General features: G+C 60.1%; 1 protein-coding gene across 10 annotated transcripts in view; it reads right to left on the bottom strand.

The window, feature by feature from the left end:
* SEMA4D (semaphorin 4D) overlaps positions 1–25916 on the bottom strand; it is a 109508-nt gene that overhangs the window by 47187 nt on the left and 36405 nt on the right. Inside the window, exon 1 of one of the 10 annotated variants that reach the window (XM_032470777.1) lies at positions 24071–24206. The exons of the other annotated variants lie outside the window; for them this stretch is intronic. The gene's annotated coding sequence lies outside the window, so the exon portion shown is untranslated. Of the gene's footprint in view, positions 1–24070; positions 24207–25916 lie in introns of those variants that run through there. 10 annotated transcript variants of the gene reach the window in all.

The following is a 25916-nucleotide window of genomic DNA, read 5'->3' as shown; positions in this document are numbered from 1 at the left end:
GGCAGGCGATGGGTAAACCAGACGACCTGTTCACACGGGGCTCCCCTACCACGGGGCACGGGGGCACCTGGAGACTGCCGGAAACACTTCAGGGAAAAAGAAGCGGGTCTCCCGTAAGTAAGAGGTTGAGGTAAACAATGCGAATGCCAAGAATTTTAAAACCAAAGAACGCCTTTCTTCTAGAAATTCAGTAAGTCTTTGTCACTTTAATAAATAAAAGTCCAGAGCTGTCTGTTCTGTGGTTGGACAAGCCGTGCATCACAGTCGCCCTGACTTCATGGTGCTGAGCAACAGGGGCAGCAGGTTAGGGGGTCTGCGTGCGCGTCTTCGGCTTGACCCCCTCCCACAGGGCACCTGGACACCGGCGCCCCCCACTCCCCCCCGTTTTCTGCCTTCAGGCCACATCTTCATATCTACCCCCCATCAAAGAGCTTCTAGCCCCAAGGCTCCTGAGTGAAGACACACACTTCTGGCTCAGCCGACCGCGAGGCCCCGGGGGCCCCCAGCTGTCTGTACCCTTTACCGCTGCAATTTTTCCTCTCCCTTCCCAACATAAAAACCCACAAGCTATAATTAGTTATCACACAATGAAGAATGCAAAAGAGGTGCTCTGTGCGCAATTACGAATCAGATCAGTCTATGCATCTCCTTCAGGTATGCATACCTGCTTATCACGGAACCACAGCGGTCCACTTGCCAAAGAAGTGAATGACACTGACCAGAAGAGGGAGAGGTGCTTCCCTCTCATGCAGGAGAAATCTGGTCTTCACCGCCCCCCCCACACCCCCAACCCGGCAGGGAGTGTGGGAGCCCCAGTGCCCAGGCCCTGACGCCAGCTGTCGCATGACCGTTAAGGCAACAGCGCAGAGCCCAGGTGAAGGGGGCCTGAGTCCTGCTTACATTCTGCAAATGTCACCTCGCCTTCCCAAGGCCCCTTGCCTCAGCAGTAGCCCAACGCTCTCCAGCACGTGAAGAAGACACAGGCGGGGTGGGGCCGGGCGTGGGACTCCTGTGGTCAGAAGCACCTGGGTTCCGGGCCCGGCTTCTCCATTTTCCAGCTGTGTGACCCTGGGGAAGTTCCTGCGCTTTTCTGTGCCTCTGCTTCCTCATCCAGGAGATGGGGATAATAATAGTGCCTACCTCATGTTAAGTTCCATGAGTGACCCATGCGAACAGCTTAGAACTAGGAAGCACCAAACACTGACGATGACTCTTCCCATCTGTGAAGTGGAGCTAGTCACACCTAACCTGACTTCCGTACCTTGTCAGACACAGACGTCAGGGTCTGGCCCCAGCAGGTGTGAGCACATTTCCAGCCCCCGTGATGACCGGGGGCGCCACCAGCCCCCTCCTCTCAGGGAAGCCAGAGCTCAGCGCCTGGGTTTGCCTGGGGCCACGTCCACGCTCTCCTGGGAACAGGGGCCTTGTCTCTGCGGTTGCAGATGGGGAGGGGGCCCCAGGCCCCACCTGCTGGACCTCCTCACTTCCGCCCAGAAGCCCACCCTGGAGGAGCCCGAGCAATGGGGAGATGCCAGCAGCACCCACCCACGCGCCCTGTCTGGGGTGGGCCTGCACACCAGCGGACACTGATCTGCATCTCTGAGAAGGGCCGCGTGAGGCAGGCTGGCTATCACGCACTGTGCTGCGGGGCTGGGGGCATGCGCTGGGGCAACCAAGCTTTCTGGGAGCCACTGGGTGACACCTGCCAAGATTCCACATCCAGACCTTCTGACCCAGCAGTCCTTCTTCAGGAATGCAGTTGGGCACAACCCCACGTGTATAAGATGCCCAAGTATGAGTCTGTTGACAGGAAAACTCGGGAAACACCTGGTCTACCTGTGTGCGTGCAGACCTGTGTATGTGGGAACTGATTTGTATACCAGCTATGGCACATCTGTAGGACGGAATACTATGCAGCTGTTAAAAAGGTGGCCACTGAGCTAAAAAGAGGTCCAAGATACTCAGTTCCGTTAAAAGTAAGGTTCCCAATGGTGTTATAATGTGCTCCCATTTGTGTAGGCACCATTTCCGTGCTCACATAATTTAATCAAAACTATTTTTAGATCAGCATTTAATCAAAGATCTGTTGCCAGTGACCAACTACAGTGGCTTTGGTCTGGGGTAGGAGCATGTTTCTTTTTCACTACTTGTGTTCTTTAGATTGGATTCTTACCTTAAGGATGTGGTTTTCTAGTTAAAATACTTTTAATCTAATATTAAAAGTAAAGTATATTAAATGTAAAAAGTTTGGAAAATAAAAGGCCTGAGAAGAAAAAATGGGAGGGTAATTTCAAAAAACAGGTTACCATAACTATTAACATACGATTCCCCTTTCTGAAATTTACTAAACGTATTTCATCAAAATGGAAATTTTTAAGAACAGCTGACAGATTTTACATCATTTCTGGCTGTTGTGACATTTTGTTAGACCTGCTTCTCCTAAGAAAACTCAGACATAGAGGAAAGCATTTCTGTTTAGGTTGAGTACAGGAGACCCCAACCCCAGCGCAGGGCCTGGGGGAGGGCAGGCTGAAAAGACCCCACGGTGCCCCGGGAAGTGGGGGAGGCAGGCTCGCAGCCACACGGCAGGAGGAACAGAGACCTGGAAGTCCCAGAAAGGAGGGCTTGTCGCCTGTGGGCTGCCGGAGGCGAGGGCAGGCCCCTGAGTGAACTGTGCCCCAGGAGTCCCTGCACGTGGCACCGTCCCATGTGATCCAGGGCTCCCAGGCACCGACTCGTGGCTGTGTGACGCTCCAGAGTCAAATATGATACTGTTGGATGTTCAGATCATTGCCAGCTTCCCACTTAAAATTCATCTTTAAAGACTCATTTTAACAACCAGCAAAACTTGAGCAAGCAGCCCTTCTTTCTAGAATGGAGAGCCTACTCGCAGAGGTCTGGGTGCCACACAGAGGACACCGTGAGATGGTCGTAAGTCCCTGTCCTCACACACGGGGGGGGGGGGGGGAGGCAGGAAACAGGCTCAGAACACTTACTTGTCACGCCCATAGGCTTGCTTCCTTCTACTGGGAAACACTGCACAGAACTTCCATGACTCACGGCCATTTGACTCACTGCTACGTTTTCCATTAGTTGGGGTCTTTTCGAAAAGGCCTAATTTTCTCTGCTATAAAACATAGTCAATGTCTAAAACTTTTTAAATACTTCTTCCAAGCCAATTAGATGCCTTAATTCAGTCCACGTTTATTCTCCCCCTAATGGGGTAGGCGGCAAAGTGTGGTGGCCAGAGAGCGGGCTCTGAGGCCAGCCTGCCTGGGCTCAGATCTGGGGAGGCCACTTCTCAGCTGTGTGACCTAGAACAGGCCCCTCCCCTCCGGCTGCTCCCTCAGCCCCTCCCCCAGCTGCTCCCTCAGCCCCTCCACCTCCCCAGCTCCACTCCGGGAGAGGAGGTGATGCACCCCACCTCCGGGGAGGGAGCAGTATGAATGAGGAGCTGTAAAGCACATCCGTGTGCTGCAGGAGTGGACATTAAATAAATGCCAACACGGTGACACACATGACACCCTGCTGTCGCGATACAGCTGGGACCCTCCCCCGCGCTGGGAAAGCCCATCAGAACCTCGGGGCCACACTCGGCCACGTTCTGGCAGAAACGAGTGTGGGGCAGAAGCGGGTCCTTTCAGTCCAGCACCGACCCCCCTGCGGGTCTAACTCTGTGATTGGCACCTAGATTTAAAGCTTCTCTTTCTAAAACGCACGGCCATGACATCAGCTCTTACCCCTGCCCCCCGGTCCATGAGCTTGAGAAGGCCTGAACTGGGGTGCGTCCTCTGACTGCAAACTCCTGCAAGCCCTTGCTTTGCCCAGAGTGACCTCTGCCCTCTCCTCCCCAAGTGTGTGACAGGCGCCACCTCTAGGGCTCCCCCTCAGGCCGCACCCCTCTCCTTCCTGTGGGGCTCGGAGGGCACATGGTGGCCCAGACTCGCCCCCAGACATCCCGCTTGGAGCTCCCTGTGCACCAGGGGTCTGTGTGATTTCGGGGGCTGAGCAGAAGCACCACCACACTGCCTGCCTTTCCCAGCGTGGCCCTGCCCTTCCTGCTCCACACACCCCGGCTGTGCCCCACCGGGTACGTCCCCGTCACACCCGCCCTCCGACATCCTGCTGTCACCCCAGCTCGGCTCACGGGCGAGGCCAGTCTCAAAACTGCCCTCAGGGAACAGGTGCCTGGACACAACCAAGCTTCGCTCACCGGGTCTCGTGAAAAATTTAAGCAAGAAGAGTAACAAACAACCCACCAAAAGGTGACGGTGAGGAAGTGACACTGACAAGAGCAGAGCAGGCACCCAGGCTGGGCTCCACCCGCACGGCTCACAGCTGGGGTTTCCATCGGCTTTGCCGTACTCACCCCTGCACGCCGCCAGTGACCAGGGCGTCAACGGCGCCGTGAGACAGGAGGCCACTCACGTCCCAGGGGTGTGCCCGTGCCTGACCACAAAGCCTGAGCCATCAGTGTGGGCCAACCTAGGGCCTCAGCCCCACGGCACTGGCCACGGGGCACCAGCTGTGCGGCCCCCCTGCCTCTGGGGGCAGCTGTGACATCCACCCCCTCCCCGGGTGACCCCAGACCCTCCAGGGCCCCGGTGGGACAGGTTTTACCTGCTGCCGCCGCAGAGGAGAAACAGACTCACAAAACACAACCACCAGTCCGGAGCCACAGTCAAGCTGGGACTCCCTCCCTCCCTCCCTCCAGGGCCTTGCGTCGCCCAGAGGCCTGGTCAGCGCATCCCGGGCTCTGCGACTGTCCCTGGCACAGGAGCAGGGCAGAGACCGCTCTCGGGGGACGTTCTGTGTCCCCAGCCTGAGCCGACGCTCCTTCTGCCCTGCAGCCAGCAGCTCCCGCCCTTGCTCCCCCGGGAATGCAGGGGAGAGACGAGGGCCTCTCGGCTCCACAGTGGGCACTTCAGAATCAGTGTCCCTTCTCTTCACCATCTGCCAGGTGGTGAAGATGCCACTAAATCTGCCCAGAACCATCCAGAAACTGGGGCTGGCGCAGGGCTGTGCTCGGGGCCACCTGGCGCAGCGCCCTGTACCCCAGGGACTCAAGGCCCACCTCCCGTGTCCACGTGTGGCTTCACCGAGGGACCTGACTCCTCTCGCCCTGCATGAGGCCCCCGGACCCACCCCAGCTGCAGGAGGACAAGAAAGCTGCTCCTCTCGGCCGAGGCACCAGGGATGGGCCGGAGCCTCACCAGGCCCAGGCCCGAGTGGGGATTTCTTTTTTAAGTCTGGAAGCCACAAAATGCCACTCTCTTTGCTTTTATCTCTAGTGATTCCTTAAAAGTACACAGCAGAAGTACAAAGTTAGGCCAGCTCGACCACAGGCCAGCAACTAACTAGAGTCAGCAAGGGCCAGAGCCACCGCCAGGCCTCTCCTTTTAAGCCGGCCGCCGTCCCTGGACGTGGCCTTCCCCCCCAGCTTGGCAAAACCCAGCTGGGAAGCCACACGCTCCAACAAAAGCGCTGGGAGGGGCCCAGGCCGCCTCACTCTGGCAGGACACAAAGGAACAGTCACCATCCCACCATCGCAGGCCCAGCTCCACCTCGGTCATGACTGTGGGCCCCCAGCTGTTCACTGCTGAGCACACGCTGCACGCACAAGCCTTGCAGCCTGACTGCCGGCTTCCACAGCCCTCCGAGGGCACGTGCAGGAACGCCAGCCCAGCCCCTGGCCTCAGCCGAGCACCTGGCAGCAAAGGCCGTTACTCTGAGATTCTGCTGCCTCTGAACCATGTTCCAACCACACCAGCCCACAGCTGGTCAACGGGGGACCAAGGGGTCCCTGTCTGTCTGAACCCAGGTGGGCACAAGCCGCGGGCAAGGTCAGAAGGACATGTAACCCAGCAAGACGGCCGTACTGGAAAAATCAAATGCCTGCGTCCGCCCAGACGGCACGAAGGTGCCGGGGCATCACCTCTGATAAAACTCCCCGTGTGAAGTGACGCCTACGTCGCAGTGACGCATCTGAAGTGACCGCACCCCCACCCCACAGTCCAGGAATTCACCCCGCGGCCTCCACGTAGTGAGGAGACCAGCCACGTGCCACGAGCCCCTGCAGGCCAGACCCGGTTCTGTGAAACCGCAGTCTGCCCCGGAGCCCAGCCTAGCGGTCCCAGGGCCCAAGAAGGCTGTCCTCCCGGTGCTCAGAGTCCCACGGCGGGAGGGGTGGTCCCGTCCGAGCCCTGCGTCACCTTCTGGGTGACTCAGAACGTGTGACACACGCACAAGCGGCAGCTGGTGCATTGTCATCACGCCGTCATCTTCCAGGTGGAGGACGCCAGCCGAGGGGGGAACCAGCCCTGCTCTGTCTCCTGCAGCCCCAGGAGGCCTCGCCCCTCCGGGACCACTGCTAAGAGCGGGTCAGGGGCGACGCGGGGACGGAGGGGGTGGGTCAGGCGGGTCAGGGGCGACGCGGGGACGGAGGGGGTGGGTCAGGGGCAACGCGGGGACGGAGGGGGCGGGTCAGGGGCGACATGGGGATGGAGGTGGGGGTGTCTTGAGTCAGGAGGTCGATCCCCTCAAATTATGGCAACCAAAATCAACTGGAAAATCTGAAAGACGTTCTAGAACGTTCTTACACCATATAAACTAGGCCACCTGCTCCACCCCCAACCCCACTGGGGTCCTGCCACCGCGGCCCTGTGGGGGTCGCCTTGGGCCAGGACACCCGGGCTCCGTCCACGACAGCACAAGGTACTTTCCTCGCCTGCCAGCACTGCCCCACGCCTGGGCAGGCGCCACGAGAGGCGCAGGACTGGCCTTTCCCTGATGACCGCCATCCCCGGGGAGGGCCCTGCTAGGGACGGTCTCCACCTGACTCCTCACCTTGGGACCCCGAGCTGAACCCTCAGGGGGCAAACGTTCACCTGAGGGGAGCCTGGCAGGCAGTTCAGTCCGGTCCCTTGGGGTGGGAGAGCGCGCCCGGTGGGCTGACCTCACACAAACGGGCCTGGCCCTGGTCCCTGGTCCTTGGTCCTGGGAACGGGTCCTTCGCTGGCCTGCGGGCCAGGCCTCACACGGGCACTTCTGCTTTCTCTGTGACCACACAGAAGGACGTGGTCTAGACAGATGCCCCTGGGAGGTGCGGGAACCACTTCCTTATGCTCCCAGAGGTCACTGGACGGTGCCGCCCCCACCGCCACAGCTTCCCCTTGGGCTCCACAGTCAGGGCCACCCAGTCATGTCCCTGCTGGGGACACCTGCGTCACTGCGTGCTGGACACAGTGAGGGACACATGCAGGTCTGTGAGCACCTGCTGAGGGCCAAGTCTGGGCACAGTCACAGGGGCCAGCCACACCTACCTCCACCCAGGTGGGCTCTGGGCAGCAGAGGAGTGGGCGTCCTTGGCCAGACGCCAGGCACGGCTCTCAGAGCTGCACAAATGTCAAGTCTGGGAAACTCCAGGGCCCCCAGGGCCCTGGCCCCGGCCCTGCATTTCAGGCAGGAGAAAACTGAGGCACAGACAGCGCTCAGCCCTGCCCTGCCCTCCACCTCCACCTCCAGCAGGACAGGACTCTCCCTGCACTGGGACCTCGACCCCGAGCAGGGACCCTGATCACACTCACACCAGCCCTACCTCCAGGTGTGGGGTGATGGGCGTCCCCAGGGAGGAGGTGCTCCCGGAGGAGCAGAAAATGAGCTCCAACTCCCGGCCGGCTGTGGGGGTGCCAGGAAAAGTGGAATTCTCACCTTGGGTCTGGGTCTCTGACCTTGGGTCTGGGTCTGGAAGCTGGCGCGCAGCCCAGGGAGGGCTGGGGAGGGGCCCCTGGGTAGAAGTCATCTATCTCAGTCAGGCCTAGGAAGCAGTGTGTCCCAGGGCACCAGCAGCCTTCCCCGGCAGCGGTCACCGGGCACCTGACCACCTGAGTGGGACTGGAGGCAGCCCCTCCCACCCAGCGGGACCCCTCTCCAGCCAGTGGTCACCTCCGCCCCCTCTGGTTACCTTCAGTCGCAGCCTCACCCTCTACCTGTGAGAGGCCACGGAGACGCCTGAGGGAGCACCGACTGCCCCAGCGCCACCGCAGCAGCCCTCCCGGGGCCGGGAAGAGAGTGAGTCACGTCACCTGTGACCCCAGGAGTGTGCTGACATCTCACAAGGGTTCTTCCAGCGACCACCGCCACCCTCATCTCTGCTTCCCAGATGAGAACACTAACGCCGAGGAGCGGAAACTTCCAGAAGCCACGTCAGTGCTGAGCAGGGGGGTCGGTGTCCGAAACCCGGCGTCTGACCCCCGGCCTGCCCCCGACACCACCTCGCCAGTCCTCAGGCGTGGAAAGCCAGGTTCTCCCACCCCCACGTGGCAGACCCTAACCCGGGCGGCCCACATCGAGTTGGCAAACACACCTAACTGGGCTCCTTTAAATCCAGTTTCCCGTCAAAATCTCAACTTGTTCCACGTTAGGAGTCCAGCGGACACTTTGTAAAAGGTGGTTCTGACCGAGGATGGCTGAACACGGGCCACCCGTGTGTCCCGGCCTCCAGGAGATGCCTTCCCCCAGGGAAGTCTGGGAAACACCCGTTTCCAGATAAATGCACTTTGCTCATCAGGTCAGGCAGGCGTGCACGCCCCTCCTCGTTCCCTGCTGGCTTCACACAAAGGTATGAGTGAAATGAAACGATCCCCACGAGCTGCAGTCCACACAGCGAATGAAGACAGACTAGTTTCATGCTCAGAAGAATGTGGCTTCTGTTCAACGTCAAACTGTCTCAGACGGGACATTCTGAAGATTCACGTGGTGGTACAGCCTCATCACAAACTCTGCAGCTGCAAAACTTTGGCAAAGACGTTTGCAGAGTGGCTGCTTCACCCCGACCTGTGGTCAGAGGGGAGTGCCCGGCGGGCGGCTCTGCAGGGGGAGGTGGTCACGCCCGGCTGCCCAGGACAGGCTCCAGGCTTCGGATGGCAAGTCCACCCGGAGCCGCCACAGGCAGCACAAGTTTCTAGAAACACTTCAGCCACGGGGAAGGGAATTACTCAGTGTGAGGCCACCCATCACAAAATTTCAGAACCAGAAGGTTTTTTCATAATACCTTCCCGACTTGTAGAAATTTGAAGCACCTGCCCCAGCTTGCCCGGCCTGCCCCGGCTCCCCCCACGCCTTTGTGAGGTCCCAGGGGCCATTTCTCTTTGGTCCCAAAAAGCAGAGGAGAACCACACTGGGCAGCCCTCCCTGCCCCGCCTCCAAACACATCCCTGCATGGAACCCACTGGCAGTGGCTTATGGGCCCCTCAGTCTTCAGTGGGAAGCAACTTCCTGCCTTCCTGGGGGTGCCTGCTATCCAGCTGCGAAGCCTCCCCCAGGCGGGGCTGGCACCTGGCCAGCAGCGTGGCCCCCGGGCCAAGAGGGCCCCCCCACCCCGCAAAAGGCACCGCTCACTGGGGAGGGCGGAGCGCGGCCCGGCCCTCTGGAGGCGTCTGACAGGCCCTGCCAGGCTTCTTTCCTCGGACTCAGCGCTCCCCCAAGTTCGAAAGGACGCCAGCCGGGGCGCTCACCCCACACCACTTTAACGAAAGTAAAACCTTACCATCCGAACGCCCGCTCATCAGGGACTGGCTGAGTAAATGATGACATTGCAGCCCGCTCGGCAGGCGGCACGGGCCGTCGGGCCAGTGCTTACCGACGAGCATGGACGGACACAGTGTCTTGTAAGATGCAAAGAGGAGATGGCAAAACAGCACTTAAATGTGAGCTCGTTCATGTAGGAAAAAAAAGCCGTGAAGGCTCCCGCCCTCCTGGGTGCAGGCATCACCGCTCCAAGCACCCCCAGTCCCAACAGGGCAGCACCACCCGCTTCCACGGGCGAGCTCACCGGGGCCCAGCGGACCTGCCTCAGAGCCGGAGCACCAGGCAGGCTGGCCGTGACCACCCTGGGCGCAGGAGGGGACCAGGTGCCGGCGGAGCTCAGCTCTGGGCAAGGGCCTTCCGGGCCACCTTTGGTGTCTTCCTGGGGCTTCTCTGTATCTTCTAATTCTTTTACGTTAGAAAACGCAGTGTTTTTTGTATCTTTCTTACAAAACAATCATGTCATTTCCAAACAACAGCAGTTTCTCCAGATTCTCTGCCTTTTTGCCCCTAGGCCACCCCACAGCAAAGACAAGGGTGGCCCTGAGTTCCCCCAAGACTGCAGTCCTGCCGTCCTCAGGGCCACACTCCAGTCCTCAGACCAGGACCCGGACCTTCAGTCTGCAGTGCAACTCCAGTTACTCAAGCCCCTCTCTCCCTGGCGTCCCACCTCACTCACCTCCACATCTCTGCTGCTCTGCCCCGTCCCTTTATCCCCCAGAGAGCTAAAAACCAGTCTGGGTGCTGGGCCCAGCGGCCTGCGTTCCAGCTCTGGGTCCCCGTACCAGCTGTGTGACTCCAGGTCAGCTGCGTCCCCCCTGAGCTGTGAGATGGAGCTGGTCTCAAAAAGTGCGTGGGCTGCCGACGACACACAGCGCTCAGCACCGTCTCACTGACATCTGGTGATGACACCAAAATCTCCCGCAGAGCGGCCTGGGCCCTCCGCTGAGCCTCTAACGAGATTGTCACAAGGCAGCTGCCTTGTCCTGCTAAGAAACACCAGCTCTGCCAAGTTTCCCATTTTGCTTTTTCTGCAACATTTCCCCAAAGAAACTGGTCGGAGAGGGAGAGCACTCGTCCTTGGCACAGAAGGAACCCACTTCTTCTCTGCACCTCCGAGCAGCTCTCGTCTCTGCCTGTGACTCTCACGTCTTGTCCTAAAAGGCCTCACCCTGCAGGGCGACACCTGCTCACCTGAGGACACCTGGGGACAAGAGCTGCTGACGTGGGCAACCGACTCACGCAGCGACCCGACGTCACATTCCCAAGCAGAGAGAGTAAGAAGGCCCACGGCAGGGAGGAGGGCACTGGGGCTGCACAGGGGCCGCCAGCAAAAGCCAAGGCCAGGCCGGAGAGGCATCCCCTGGCCCCACCGGGGCACCTGGGGACTGTGCTACCTTCCTGGTGCCCACGCCGCGTCCCGGCCACGCTGTGCCCCTGGCCCCCGCTCGTTACCTCCTGTGCCCCGAGAGTGAGGTGCGTGCAGGGACAGCAGTGCCCAGGGCTGCCAGCCGCCCCGGAGGCCCGCATCCGCTCGGCAACCACTGTGCTGATGCACCTCTAAATCACTCGGTCTCCGGGATGAGTCAGCCACGGCTCTCAGTGAGAACGCTGTCTCTCCGAGAACATAAATCAGATGGCCCTCACCAGTGTAGGATGTGGCTGCCATCAGATCAGCAAGTTTTTAAGTGGCTGGAGTGTGCATCTCTGAAGAGAGGAGGGGCCGTCAGAGTCCATAATGGGAGAGGGACTGGCGCGGGCCACGCCCCCCAGCCAGGCTCCCCCAGCCTGGCCACACCCAGCTCCGCCGTGCCTCCACCCCACCCACCGCGGCCCACAGCTCGGCCTTGTGAGGGGCCCTCGGCCCCCAACCCCATGGCACCTGCAGTCTGGGGGCGTGGAAGCCCCAGTCGATGCTCACACGAGGGCCCAGGTACAAATGCCCGCGGGCTCTGTGCAGACAAGACAGAGTCAGGGCGCAGGGCCAGGGGAGTGCGGCCAGTGCTAATCGGGCAGCTCCCCGTGCTCCTCTGGGCAGCGCTGCCCACACCTGGAGAGCCAGGACGGGACCCGGGGGGCCCTGGGCGCCCACATCTGAGGGGAGAGGCTGTTAACAGGGGATGAAGTCATGCCCGACTCGGCGAGAGCCCTGGGACGCTGACTGAGACATGGAAGTGGACACCCTCCGGCATCCTCTCCTAACGGCAGCAACGAGAACGCGAAACCGAGAGAAAGCCCGCGGGGCTGAGCGGGGCACCCAGGACAGGGGAGCCCGGAAGTGGGAAGCCTGGAACGCACAGCCCACGCCACCCAGCACAGCCCTAAGGCCTTGGCGGCCAGGGCCTCCCTCCACGGTCCTGCCCATTCCAGGGTCCAGTTCCCCTTCATCGAGGCAGGAGAGCCTGGCCAGGCTCTGCTCCCCTCACCGAGTGACCCCCACCACGTCCGCTCACGGCCCGGCCCCTCCTGGCTCCCCTGCTGCTCCCTCCCTGGAGAGCTCTCCCTCGAACACAGGGATCGCCAGGTCACCACCGCTAACCTGCGGGTCCTTAGACTCCCCTGGGGAATTCTGTGGCCGGTTAGGACGGTGAGTTTGAGTCCTGCTCAGACGAGTGAAGGGCCTGAGCAAACAGGGTGCTTTTCCATTGCTGCCGCGTCTCCGGAACCCTCCAGGGCCCGTCTCCCCTCCCAGGGCTCCTGCAGAAGGACTCCGAGAGCAACACGAAGCCGGGCCGACGGGTGCAGATTCACCGGGACCTCACACACACGTCCGCATGGACACATCACACCTGCGCCCACATGCACACAGGCCGAGGGGCCGGGCGAGAGCGGAGGCCGAGGCGGGCAGAGCCCCTGGGTGCCCCATGATCCTGGCCCACACGGGGGCCACTGAAGGCAACGTACGGGCAACGAGAGGTCCTGGGATGGAGGGTGAGAGCAAAGCCCCGAACACAGCCTGGCTGACTCTTCTCAACCTGAAAGGCCCCAGGAGGGTCAGCGCAGTGTCCTCTTCAACGGCGTCCCGGAGCAGCGTCCCCAGCCAGCCCACGCCTGCGTCTGAGCCGGCACGGGGACAGACGGGCCTCACACCCACGACTGTGGGCTGGCGCCAGCTCTGCCTCCTCTGTGCTCTCCCCTGAGTTCCTGGTCATCAAAGAAGCACGAGACGCCCTCTGGGGACTCGCACATCCCGAAAAACAGGCACAGATCTGCTGCTGCAGAGTGATGCCTGATAACCACGTGAAGATTAGGGGAGGTTCCAAACTGAGGCTTTAACGAACCGCAAAGGCAAGCAAAAGCAATCACCTCGTGCTCCCTGCAAGGCGGCTACTGCCAAAAACCCAGAAGAGGAGTGCTGGTCAGGGTGTGGAGACAGGGGACCCTGGTGCAGCGGGAGGGGGGATGTGGAACGGAGCAGCTGCTGTGGGAAACCATGTGGAGGTTCCTCAGAAATTAAACCCAGAACTGCCACATGCTCTGTTAATTCCACTTCCACGTCTACCCCCAGTGAACTGGAAGTGGGGTCTCACACAGGCACTCGCACACCCATGTTCACGGCAGCGTTATTCACAAGCCAGAAGCTGGAAGCATCCCACGCGTCCGCTGACGGGGCAGCGGATGCAGAAAACGTGACCTGTCCATGTGATGTAATATTACTCCATCCCGAGGCAGGGAAGAGGGCGTTCGGTCAACGTGCCCCAGGTGTGCCCACCCACAGCCGCGCCATCGCCACCCAGCGCTGCAACTGGCACCCCGGGGCGCCGTGAGCCAACGAGGCAGTCACTCAGAGGTGCATGGGGCTGGGGCGAATGAGGAGACACCAGCGTCTGGGGATCCCTGACATCCAACCTTCCCACGGCTCTTCTCCACGAGACACAGAGTCACAGGGGAGGCAGAACAGCTCCCCTGCTCGTGGAGAGAGGTGGCGGGCTGGGCGGCAGCGGGGAGCATCGGAGACAGCGCTGGAGACCAGCAGCTCCCTCCCCTTCCAGAGCCTCCGCCCCCGCTGACTCGGCCCCTCCGCCAGGGCCCACCCGCCAGCATGGGCTTCTGTGGCAGAGAACACACGCAACACTGGCATGTGCGAGCCGGGCTGGGGGCACCTCCAGGTGTCTGCGTTTCACGATGGGCCAGACCGTGGCCGGGAGACGCAATGGCACTTCTGAAGGGTGGGCGCCCGTAGGCTGCACAGTCGGACAGGCCTGTGCCATGTCCACTGGTTCCCAGTCCACGGCTGCCCTACTCCCACCGTGTGACTAGGACGCTGAGCGCAAGGCGGGGTCAGGGGCCAGGGGCCAGGGGTCAGGGGCCAGGGGCCAGGGTCTGGACAGCCAGGCTCCAGGAAACTCCAGAAGTGAGGACGTGAGCAGGAGGCTGCTGGTCACCTGGTGGACCAAGGCTCCCTCCTCCCAGCAAGATCTCCAAGCCACACACAGGGTGACATCCAGGCTGACGTCCAGAAGAGACCTGAGCTCAGCTGGAATACACGTTTGCGCGTGACTTGTGTAACGTGCAGGTGTGTGTATGGTGTGTGTGATGCGTGTGTGCGGTGTGTGCGCGATGTGGGGTCTGTGGGTGTCTCTTAAATAAAGTAAGAGCTGACTGAGAACCCTGGAGCCGACAAGCGAGTCACACACCGACACTGTCGGCTGAAAGAAAGAGACTGGACGGGTCACAGTTCTCCTGGTTTATCGGGAAAGAGAATTCCCCTTAGGGTGGGACAGGGGAACGTCACTGATGGGTCTTCACCTGAAAGGGGGCCTTATCAACAGTATCTCTGGTGCAAAGTGTAAAAATTTCTGAAAGCTCGTTCCTACGCTGACCTCCCGGCTTCCAAACACACACAGCTGAGGCCACAGTCAAATCCCACCCCAGAGAGGGCGCTGCCACCAGGAACCAAGTCCGCAGGGTCCAGGGTCCAGCATCCTGCAGACCCAACCCTGCAGGAGGGGCAGGGAGCAGGGGTGCCCGCCTAACGCTCAGACCTTCTAACTTTCAGGAAATGGTACAGAACAAGCCAAAAACACCCATCAAGGAAAGAAATCCGCTGGCCACTGACACAGAGCTAATCTATAGATGCACAGATGCTTCTGGAAACCCAGGGCCCCACTGCGGGGCTGAGACAGTGAACCCCACAGAAGCATAAGCTGGAAAGGATGGGCCCCAAGTCCCAGAGCTGGGCACCCGTGAGCACCAAGGAGGGGGTGGCCACAGGGCCTCCGGTCAGGGCGGCTCTGGGCCCTGCTCGCTCCTTCTGCTCCATTCACACGGTCCTGCGTCCTCTCAGTCATGCACACCTGGGCCCCACGGCCGCCTGCCTGGCCCCGAATGCACGAGTGCCCCTTGCACAGCGCACCCCTGGTCAGGTCCCTGGGGCGGGAAAGGATGCTGCATGAGAGAAGCCTGGCCGGCCTGGCCAGCACTGACTGCTTCTGCCCTGAGCGGGGGCTCCCTCTCTGCGAAGCCGAGGTCAGGGCAGAGCCCCAGCACGCTTGCCACTCCCCCCACAATGTGTCCCCAGACACACACACCCCCCCTTCCCTCCCGGGGATAAATCCCACCATCCTTCGCGAGCCAGCGGCTCCTCCAGCCCCTCCCGAGCTGCCCTCTGCTCTAAACCCAGCAGTGCCTGTGGTCTGGACGGTGTGGCACAAAGCTCCCCCCAGCCCAGCAGCAGCAGCAGCAGCAGCAGCAGCAGCGGCAGCGGCAGCCCTGCCCTGGGGGCACATTCTCAGCCCCCCACCCTCTGCGTCTCCACAAGCCACGTCTGTGTAAGCCCCCAGGTGACTCTCTCCTAAAGTCTGAATGCCACCGGCCTGCATGATGCAATTTCACGCTGGGTTTCACACCTCCTCTGCTGCTCAGGCAGGGCTTCATTTATCTTGCCTCCCCTGAGCCCAAAACCGCTTCGTAAGGGAACGACACCGCTTTCCTACGGCTGCTGTGAAACATCACCACAAACTCGGTGGCTTAAAACAACACAAATTTGTTATCCCAACTGTTCTGGAGGTCGGAAGTCTGACGTGGGACTCACTGGGCTAAAATCCAAGGGTTGGCTGCATTCCTTCTGGAAGCTCCAGGGAGAACTGTCACCTTGCCTTTTCCAGCTTCCAGAGTCCTCCTGCATTCCTCGGCTGGTGGCTCATTCCTCCGCTGCAAAGCCAGTGAAGAGGCTACTCTGGCACAGGGAGTATTTTGAGCGTCAGGCACCTGAGATCAGAAATAAGAATGCCCTGCCCTCCTCCAGGTGCCCAAAAGCAGCACGTAAATCTCTCTGTAAAAGTGGACCAGGGACGGCACTGGCATGAGTCTGCGTAACAGCCTGCCTAAGCATCATCTACCCTGCCTTTTTCCTGGTCACCTTCCCGCAGTTTACTCTCCCGAGGAACCCAACCCCGCCCACCTTCGTCCTGTCACTTCACAATTCACTGCCCTTTGTTAAAATGATACACAAGCCCCAAGTCTAACTGCTTCTTTGGGTTTTTACTTCTTTTGTGTGAAGCCCCTGTGCAGGTAACAGTATTACATCTTATACGTCTTTCCCCCTGTTAATCTGTTGTCAGTTTAATTCACAGGCCCCAGAAACAGAACCTAAGAGTAGAGGAAAAGCTTTTCGTCTCCTACGTCAGCAGTATAGCATCTCCTCTTCTCCCTGCCCTCCTGACTCTCTTATTAAGAACCGTGTGATTACATTTTAGGGCCTACCCAGATAAACAACGATAATTTCCTCATCTCGAGAACCTTAATTTAGTCACACCTGCAAAGTCCCTTTACCATGTAAAGTAGCATATTCACAGGTTCCAGGGATCAGAATGCGGACATCTTTAGGGACTGTCATTCTGCCTCCTGCAGACCCCTACTGCTGTTCGGTCATGTGGCCCCATATGGGCACAACTCCTGATCTATCTTCCAGAAGAAAGCTAGATTTTTCAGTGGTCTCCCAATTTCTTGATGCTGGAAAGCAATTAAGATGTAATTTTTTAATCCTGGGAAGTCCAAACAAAACCCGTCTGCCTTCTGAGGGCTGAGTTAGCCAGAGACTTGCGAGCTCAGAGTCCACCCAGGTGCCGTGCTGGACGGAGGCGGCTGAGAGGGGAGACCACCACTCCCGCACGCTCTGTGAGGGCGGTGCCAACAGTGGGGGCGGTGCCAACTCGGAAATCCACGCTGGAAAAGTCAGGATTAGGGCAATCAGCAAGGTAGCATTAATTTTAAGAATGCTGGTTGAATAAAAATGCAAATGACTTTTAATAGGAACTGGACAATAAGAAGGAAACCACACATTCCAGGGCAATCAAGCCATTCAGATGCAAATTTTACCCCAATTTTGGAAGGATTACAAGCACCCCCATTCACAGCCCTATTTCGATGTTAATTGTAACCTCGGAATTCCTCCTCCACAGTTCCCAGCCTGGGCACTCTCCCGCCACCGTCTCTTTTTATGCAGCCCCTCAACACTGGCACTTTTTCAAGCAGCCACAGCCGAGTTGCTGGCGTGGTTCCGGCCCTCTCCCCCGGGCCAGCCCCCAGGGACACGCCCTGCCCGGTTCTCTGACTCTCACGCACTTGAGTCCTAATGGACACGGCACCCGGTGTGCACCTCACTTGACAAAACTACATGTGAACGAAAAGCACTGCAAGCCACGTAAGTAAACATAGAATGCTGTGGCCTTCAAGTCATCAGCCAACTCAGGATGCGGACAAACAGGCAGCCGGGCCTCTGCTGCCCCCCCCCAGCAGTGCCCCCTGAGGGGACTCAGGGTGGGAAAGGACAGGACCCTGGCCCTGGATCACTAGATGCTTGTCAAAGGAACGATTTCAATGAGCCCAGGCATTTATTTGCTCCCTCCCATACACAGAAAAGCACTGAATTCTTTAGCTTGAGATGCCTGCTTTTCTCCAGTTAACAGTAATCTTCTGATGTTCCAACTAGCTGGTCTTTGTTGTAAAAGCTCCTGTACATCCTGGCTCCCTCCCACCTCTTCGGAGCAGCCCCTCAGATGTCATCCCGGCTCCAGTCCTCCTGCCAGATAAAACATAACTCTCAACTTTTAGGTCGGGCACTTATTTCAGTCAACAAACATTAGAAGGAAGACCCTGGATGGTAACTACGTCTGCTTCTTTGTGCAAAACCCCCAGGGCCTTGAAGCCAGTCTTGCAGGTTCCACCCACACTCGGCCCGCTGCCAGCCCCTGGACAGCCCGGCCTGGTGACCCCCTTCCCCCACGGTCATACCTGCAGGTGGCAGGTCCCTTGGGGCCCATGCCTTCACCTGCTTCTTACCAAGCACACGTGAAAAGGAGAAACCGAGAGATCGAAGCAATCCAAACAATAAAGGAAGGTGGCGAACTCTCCTAGCCCCGCGTCCAGCCCCGTGTCCACGTGTGCTGTGACATGGCCACAGGGAACTGAGTCAGCTGCCCAGGAAGCCTACCAGGAGGGAGCACCCCCCAGCCAGCGGTGCGCCCGCCCCCATCACAGCCTCAGCCCTGGATCCTCGCTGACCAGCGGGACAGACAGATGGACGTCTCACAGACAAAGTCCTCTGGTCCTCGTGAAGGGTGGCCGGTCACGCAGGTCAGGCACTCAGAGCAGAAATCCAACTCTGACCTTTGCACACCCTCCCACCCAGTAGTTTACAAATCCTTCTGGATTTTTCTAGTGGAAACTAACAAGTCGTGCCATCTGGAAAGAAAAAGAAAGAAAATGCTGGGCCTCTTAGCAGCCAACCCTGAAGAGCCAAGCCCCTGCCTCCCGGCCCAGCTGGCCTCACCTCTTCCAGGGAGCGTGCGCCAGCCGGCTCCCCGACCCCACGGAGGGGACGGCGCTCAGGACACGGTGTGGCTCGGCCGCCCCATCCCCACGGGGAGCTCTGCTGCCGAGGGCGCCGGCGGGCCTGCCACCGCAGGGTCTCCAGGGCGCAGCCTGCGTGGGGCCCTGGGACAGGCCACGGTCAGCTGGGCCCCCTCGGGCCACAACAAGGCGCCGTTCAGCCGCGGGACAAGGCCCCGCAGTGAGCCTCCCTCGGGCAGTGGGACACGCCGACCCCATTCTGTCCCTTTCAATGGCCGGCTGTGCGCGATGTGGGCCCGACTGTTCTCCTGTGTGGGCTCATTCAGGGGCGCGGGGCAGGCCGAGGAGCCCCGGTCCCCCGAGGAGAAAGGCGCCTTAGAGCCGGGCGGGGAGGGAGGAGGGCTCCTGCCCGGGGCAGGCCCCTCGGTGCCCGGGGGTCACAGAGGCCCCGGCCACGCGGTTACCGAGGCCCTCAGGGCTCTAGGACGAGGACTAGGGGCTGCCCCTCCTCCAGGCTCTCCTGCAGGGTCCTGGGCAAGCCCCTAGGCCCCCCCGGGTGTCAGGGTCCAGCCTTGGAAACAGGGAGAGTCGGAGCATCTGGTCGCGGTGGCTGCACCGTGGCGGTGAGGGCGAACGGGGAGGTGGTGGGAGCGAGACAAACGCGGAAAGCCGTGCGGGCCAAGGGGCGTCTCTTCTGCCTCCTGACACTGCCCGCCACGGGCCTAACCCGGGGACCGTCACTCAGCGTCCGTGAGGGGTGGTGGGGCGGGGGCACCGAGCCGCCCTGCGGGGCCTGGAGGGGGCACAGCGCGCAGATGGCGGCGCCCACGCCTGGTCCTGAGCAGACGCGAGGAGCCGGGCAGCGGGCAGGGAGGCGGGCCCGAGTCTGACAGCACGGGCTCAGCCTCCCAGACACGGCCTCCGACCGGCACCCAGCTCCCCAGCCCCAAACTCCCCCCACTGCGGGCAGCAGCACCTGCAGCTCGACGGTTCCCTCGTGCGATCCAGGCTCTCCGGCCTGGGAAGCCGCGGCGCCTGGTGACAGCGGGCGCTAACCCACGTGTGCCGTCCACAACGGGCGCGGACTCCCGGCGTCCACCTCTGGTCGCACGGTGACCAGGCTGGAGGCCTGGCTGAGAGGTCCAGTGATGAGGGAAGCTGGGACGTGGCGTGGGCACAGGTGACTGCCACGCACCCTGAGTGTCTAAGCCTCAGTCATAGCTGGACAGGGACTGGCCGCACCCAGTGACAGACAGAGGTCCCCGCTCCAGCAGCACAGAAACTTGCTTGGTCCCAGAGCTCAACGCTGACATCCCTTAAACACAGCAACCCAGGGCCAGCTCCACCCCGCCTGCCGAACAGCCGGCGCCCAGGCCGCTGCCAGCACGATGCTCTTCGCTCCTTCTAACTGGACGGTTCCTAGCGACCCACGGAGGCAGCGGGAGGGCGTCAATCTGCGCGAGATGCGGTGAGGTGGTGACAAGGAGCGAGGCAGGCAGACTCTGCAGGGAGTGGACCCACCTGACCCCAGGCCCCTGTCCCGGTGCCCTCTCGCACCTTCCCCTGCCTCGGAGCCTTGGGTGACGGCACCCTGAGCACTGGGCTTGGAGACAAGGAGGAGGAGGCGGGACGTCCATGGCTGGAGCTCACGTGGGCTCCTGGGGACGCCCGGGGAGGACTTCCAGAACCTCCCAGGGCCGCGGGACGGCTCTCATCAGAAGCCCAAGAAGGTGTGCACGACGACACGGCCAGGGGAGCCGGGTGACTGCGACCTGAGCTACTGACAAAGCTGGGCTCCTGAAATTAGGGAAGCTATTAATCCGTCCCACCTTGAGTTAAAAGCCGCTCCGGTCAAACCGGCATCACGAAAACATTCACCTGTCGTTCACGAGAGACAAGGACGCTCTGGCTTTAAAGACGCTTGGAGGCAACGCGCTGCCGAGTTCTTCACACTCACTGACTAGAGTTACACGTAACTTGCGTACTTTAAGCCTTTCAGAAAGTCTGCTGTATGCGTCACAATTTTAGGGTGTTTTCATAGATGTATACAATGTGAACTGTCTGTTCTAAATTAGAGAGTTTCTTTGCATCCTTTAAGGTCTGGCTGCCGAGAGTGGAAGCCACGCTGGTCTGTAAACCGCCTGTGAAGACAGAGAGCTCCGGAGGAAGTCTCCTTAAAGCGGCAGCAGCATTAAAAGAAAGGCCTACACCCGGGGCAACACTTCTGTGGTTAAAGCTTTCACCGGAAGAGTAAGGCACCAAACAGAGGCTAAGGGTGTCAAACAGCAGCCCTTGCCATCCACGAACTACGAGGCGCAACACCGGAATCCATTTCCCTTGCAAAGGTGCTCCTCCAGTCACCACGAGCTCGGCAGACGGACCTCAACACCTTCGCTGCCGCCCCGGACCTCAGGCCCCGGAGGCACCGACCGGTCGATGCGGTTTACGGTGAAACGCGAGAGAAATGTCTATTTTTAAAAACCTATTTACAGATACGTGTACCTTTACCAAAAAGGCAGCAGAGAACCCACCGCACGAATTCCGGCCAAATGAAAACCAACCGACGCACGTTCAGGCTCACGGCACCTTAGCATCAGTTTTAAGCATTAACTCAGCCATGTTTAGCCCACGAGGGCACCGCGTGACAATTCTCCTGTCGGTGCACCTGCAGATGCAGCCTAGGCCCCTCTGGGTGACACGGCCCTGGTCACTCAGGAAAAAGGAGGCCACGGTAGACAGACCACCACGGGGGCTCTCAGGGGGTCTGTGCAGGGACTGGCCACCCTGGGGGCCTCTCAGGGGGTATGCGTGGTAGACGGGCCATCATCCAGTTGAGGGAAACGAGAGTTTCCAGGCAGAGAACCCACAGGTCCTGACTCTAGAGCCCAGCGCATTAGGGCCACAACCAGAAGAGATGTGGCCGGAGCACTGACACCAAAAGGGTGCCCCTGGGCTCTGGCCACAGCGCCTGGAGCCAGGCTGTGTCAGGACGCCCGGCCACGAAGAGGGACGCAGGGAGCCCAGAGGCAGGGGGGGTGGGAGGGCAACCCCCTACCCCCCAGCCCCGCAGGCTCCTTCTCCCAGACAGCCCCCTCGCCCGACTCGCAGTCCTGGCTGCTTCCTGCACGCACGACCCCTGGGTCCTTCTCGCCATTTCAGCCTCGACACCAGCCCAGCGCCTCCTGTTTTCCACTACAATCCCGTCCAACCGTGCAGTGCAGCACCAGGCCCCACGGCCAGGACAGCGGGCTGGGGGCTGGCCGTGCCCACCCGCACAGGGGGCCGTCACCCGGGACGGCAGGGAGGAGGCGGCTGCAGGGTGACCGAGGTGCCGCCCGGGGCACTCAGCCCACGGCTGTTTCAACGTCTCTCTTTCCCACTGGACATGCAGCTCACCTGGCACCTCACTGACGCCCCCTCACCGGCCAGGGCACCAGGAGCCTGTCACGTGTCCTCCCCACCCATGCTGGCCACCGCCTCTGGGCTCTGACTGACGCGGACGGAGTGGCTCCACGCTTCCAAACTCCTGGTGTCTGTTAAATGTGAACGTCTCTGCAAGGAACACCGTCCATCTCGCGGGCCACAGCAGCGCGTGAGGAATTATAAGGACGCCAAGTGCCTGCCGAAACCCAGAGGAGTGGGGCACTCGCAGCAGGGTGGGGACAGGCGCCAGCACGACCTGCAGCATCAGAAGCAGCTGCCTGGCCAGGGCACCTACTCTGCTGGCTGGAAGACAGCGTCCAAGGTAAAATTTGGGAAGACAAATGATTTTGACGTCCGCAGGCACCTAGCGGCTGGCAAGGAATCAGCACTGCCCCCACCCCCCAAGCTCTCCTGTCAAAACCCACTCATGCGGGGCTATGGCCCACGAAGGCCCGGCACGGCCTGGTCCTCAGCCCCCCCCTCACCCCTTCCCAGTAAAGGGAGCAGGTCAGACCACCAGGCACCGACCCTGGGTCAGTGCTGGGACCTGGTGCACGAGCACCAGGGCAGGCCCAGCCCGCAGTCGGCTAGGACCGTCCGCAAACCCCGAGCACAGCCCGTCACAAGCAGCCGGACCCCATGTCTAGAGGACCCGCGTCACCCAGGAGGAACACGCCTCACCGTGGGCAGACCCCTCCCCTGCGGCAGCACCAGCTGCTCTCCGTCCTCCGCCCTCCTCCCCACCCGGCCTGTTCCCCATCCTTCTCCCCCAGGGAGGCTCCCAGTTCACGGTCCATGGACCGCAGAGCAGACGTGTGAGGTCCAGCTATTCCTGCAGAGCCTCCAGTCAAACAGGTGTCTGGGGGCCAAACGAGCCTGCCCTGCAGAACGCATCCCGAACCCCACCCGCCCATGGCTGCCACCCGTGAAGCAGGCTGGGCCGCCAGCAGCCGCCCGAGGAAGACTCTGCGGGGCACAGGGTGACAGGACGGCCCCGTGCCTGCGGCACCCACGCCCACCTCCTCTGGCCCAGCTTCCTCATGTGAGTCTGTCAGCAGTCAGTCCTGTGTGGGGTGAGGTGCACGGAGCTCAAGGCACATCCCCACCTGCCGTGCAGGGGTGGGGCCGGTCCAGTTTGGGCAGCACAGTGGAAACCTGCGCACAGAAGGCATGTGGGGGAGCACAGGGGGCTTCCGGGGAGCCAGAGGCATCTGGGGGACACAGGGCGCTGCTGCCCAGAGGGCCTGAATCAGCGCCCAGGTGTGAGCGCCTGAGGGCAGCCGTCAGACACAGGGTGCCTGGTGCGCAGGCCAAGGGCACATGCACCCCGCCGTGCGCAAAGCCATGAGAAGACCCACGTCCCGGCAAGTCCCCGACACAACGGCGGCGCCAGCGCAACGTGCTGTCTTTTCAGTACCCCCACGATAAGCCTGTTCTCTGTTCAGTGCCTTACTCCTTAGATGCCACTACTTCACTTGCTGAAAAATCTTCCCAAATTCCGCATGCACAGAGGAGTCATTTTACCTAACATGATGGTCTTTGGGTCCTTTTTCACCTGACCCCTCCCTCCAACCTCCACCAGAACTTCCTGCCCCCTGCCCCATCGTCCATCCACCCAAATCTTCCTCTGCCCCAGAGCCACGAGACACACTTAAACGTGGACACAAAACACACCCTCCATACAGCTGCTACCCACGTGATGCTGGCACGTGGAAGACAAACGGGTCAGTGGGACGGAATGGAGAACCACTGCAGGGAGCCAGCTGACGCGAGACCACAGTACAGCACAGAGCTGAAGTTCAAGCCATTGGTCAAGGCGTGGACTGCCGAAGAGCGAGCTCTGGCACGCTGGAAGGAAATTAGCCCAGACACCCCCTTTCTCAGGCACCTTCCTCCACGAAGCACAAGCATCTCAGACACGCTCAAGAGCAGAATTTGTACACAAAACAATAAAACGTCTGCAGGAAATCAAGAGACAGCCGTGGAATCTCCCTAACAAACAGGGCTCCCTAGAAGTCACAGACGAGAAGAGAGATTTAACCCCGATGGCAGATGGCACATTCATAAAAGCAATTAGCCAATAACAGATCTGGGAATAAATGCTTTCAAGGCAGAAGAGGATCAACATCTGGGACAAGTAAGCAGCCCCTCAGATGGACGAGGGAGCGAGAGACACCCTGCGAGCGACATGGGCACAGAGCACAAATGGGCAATTCACAGACGGAGCAGGGCAAACCGCGAGGGCGCCGAGCACAGACGCCGCACTCACCAGATTCAAGAGAACACAGGTCACTGACAGAGCCGCAGCCCCGCCCTCTCAGATCCCAACACCAGAAGGATGCTCTCGCGCCCACTGCCGAGAGCGTGCGGGGTCAGGGCATGCACACGTCCCGACAGGGAAGAGAGACGGGCTGCCGGATCTGCTTTGGAAAGTGATCCGGCACAATCTACAAGACAATGAGACACACACCCTGACCGGCAGGGCCACTCCCTGAAGTCCACGCCTGAATGACAGCCCGTGTGTGTGGCGGGGGTGTTTACGGTAGCACTGTTGACACTGGCTGTGTTCTTTTCCTGCGGCAGTGCTAACAAATGACCATAAACCGGGTGGCTTAGAACAACAGAAATCTATGCTCTCACGGTTCTGGAGGCCAGAAGTCTGCAGTCAGTTTCTTTCACTGGGCTGAAGTGCGGTGTCAGCAGGGCCGAGCTCCCTCCGGAGGCTCTAGGAGAGAACCCTTCCTCGCCTCTTCCAGCTTCTGGTGGCTTCTGGCACTCCTTGGTTTGTGGCCACTGTATTAGTCAGCGTCCCCAGGGGAACAGAATCAATAGGATGTGTGTATACAGAGCAAGAGATTTATTATAATGAATCAGATCACGTGATCATGAGGGTTGCCGAGTCCTGAGATCAGCAGTTGGCAGGCTGGACCCAGGAGAGCTGATGGCGCCAGTTCCATCTCTAGTCCGAATCTGAAGGCAGGAGAAGACCAACGTCCCAGCTCAGAGACAGCCAGGCAGAGAGAAGAAATTCTCCCGTCCTCCTCCTTTCTGCTCAAGTCAGGCCTTCAGCTGATTGGATGAGGCCCACCCACACGGGGGAGGGCAATCTGCTTTACTCCGTCTACAGATTCAAATGCTCATCTCATCCAGAAACGCCCTCACAGACACCCCCAGAAGCATGTCTGAGCAAGGACCTGGGCACCCCATGCCACTGCCAAGATGACAAATAAAATTAGCCATCACACCCACATCACTCTCATCTCTGCTTCCATCTTCCCACCCCCTTCTTCTCTTGTCTTTCCCAATCTCCTCTGCCTCCCGCTCATAAGGACACCTGTGAAGGTATTGAGGGCCCACCAGATAACCCAGGACCACCACCCCACTGCAAGATTCTTAACTGAATCACATCTGCAATGATCCCGTTTCTAGGTAAGGTGACACTAAGAGGTTCCAGGGACTGGAATCTGACGTCTTTAGGGGCTGTTCTTCAGCCTACTACAAGGGACAAAAAAACTAACCCTGCAGCCTGAGTGAGTGGCTCTAAGTGGGACCTGGTCCAAATTCATAATGAACACCGACCAGTCAGTAATTAACGCCCTTCCCCACCACCAACATGGCCAAGAAGACAAAGACACACGATCTCGACTCCATAACAAACACAGCTGGTCCTCTCTCAGGTTCTACTGAGGACACTGCTGCCCGCAGAACCTTCCTGCAAAAATGAGCACCCCTTTGACTCAAGGCACGGACCATCCAAGACCCTGGGGAGCCATGTCTTTCCAACGAGGCAGCAAAACGAGGCGATGGATGCGTGAAGAGTGTTTGTACGCAGCTTGCAAAGAAAGAGGGAGGCATCTCCTTCCTAAACCCACCTCTGGCTCCCCAAACCACACTGTGCAGAATCTGAAAGGCCAGCCATGCCAGGCACGTGGGCTCTGCCTCACCCACACTCCTGCCACCCTCCCGCCCCCAGCTCCAGACGCCCCGGTGCCCAGCCACCGAGAGCACACCAAGGGGCTCGGCGGGGCGAGACTCTCATCTCCACACACCACCCACTTCCTCTCCCTTCCCGTCCAGCCACCCGTCCATGTCTCCCATCACGGGCCACCTCACCC

Source organism: Camelus ferus, chromosome 31 (assembly GCF_009834535.1).
Source record: "Camelus ferus isolate YT-003-E chromosome 31, BCGSAC_Cfer_1.0, whole genome shotgun sequence".
NCBI lineage: Eukaryota > Metazoa > Chordata > Mammalia > Artiodactyla > Camelidae > Camelus > Camelus ferus.
This window is presented reverse-complemented; position numbering and strand designations above follow the sequence as displayed.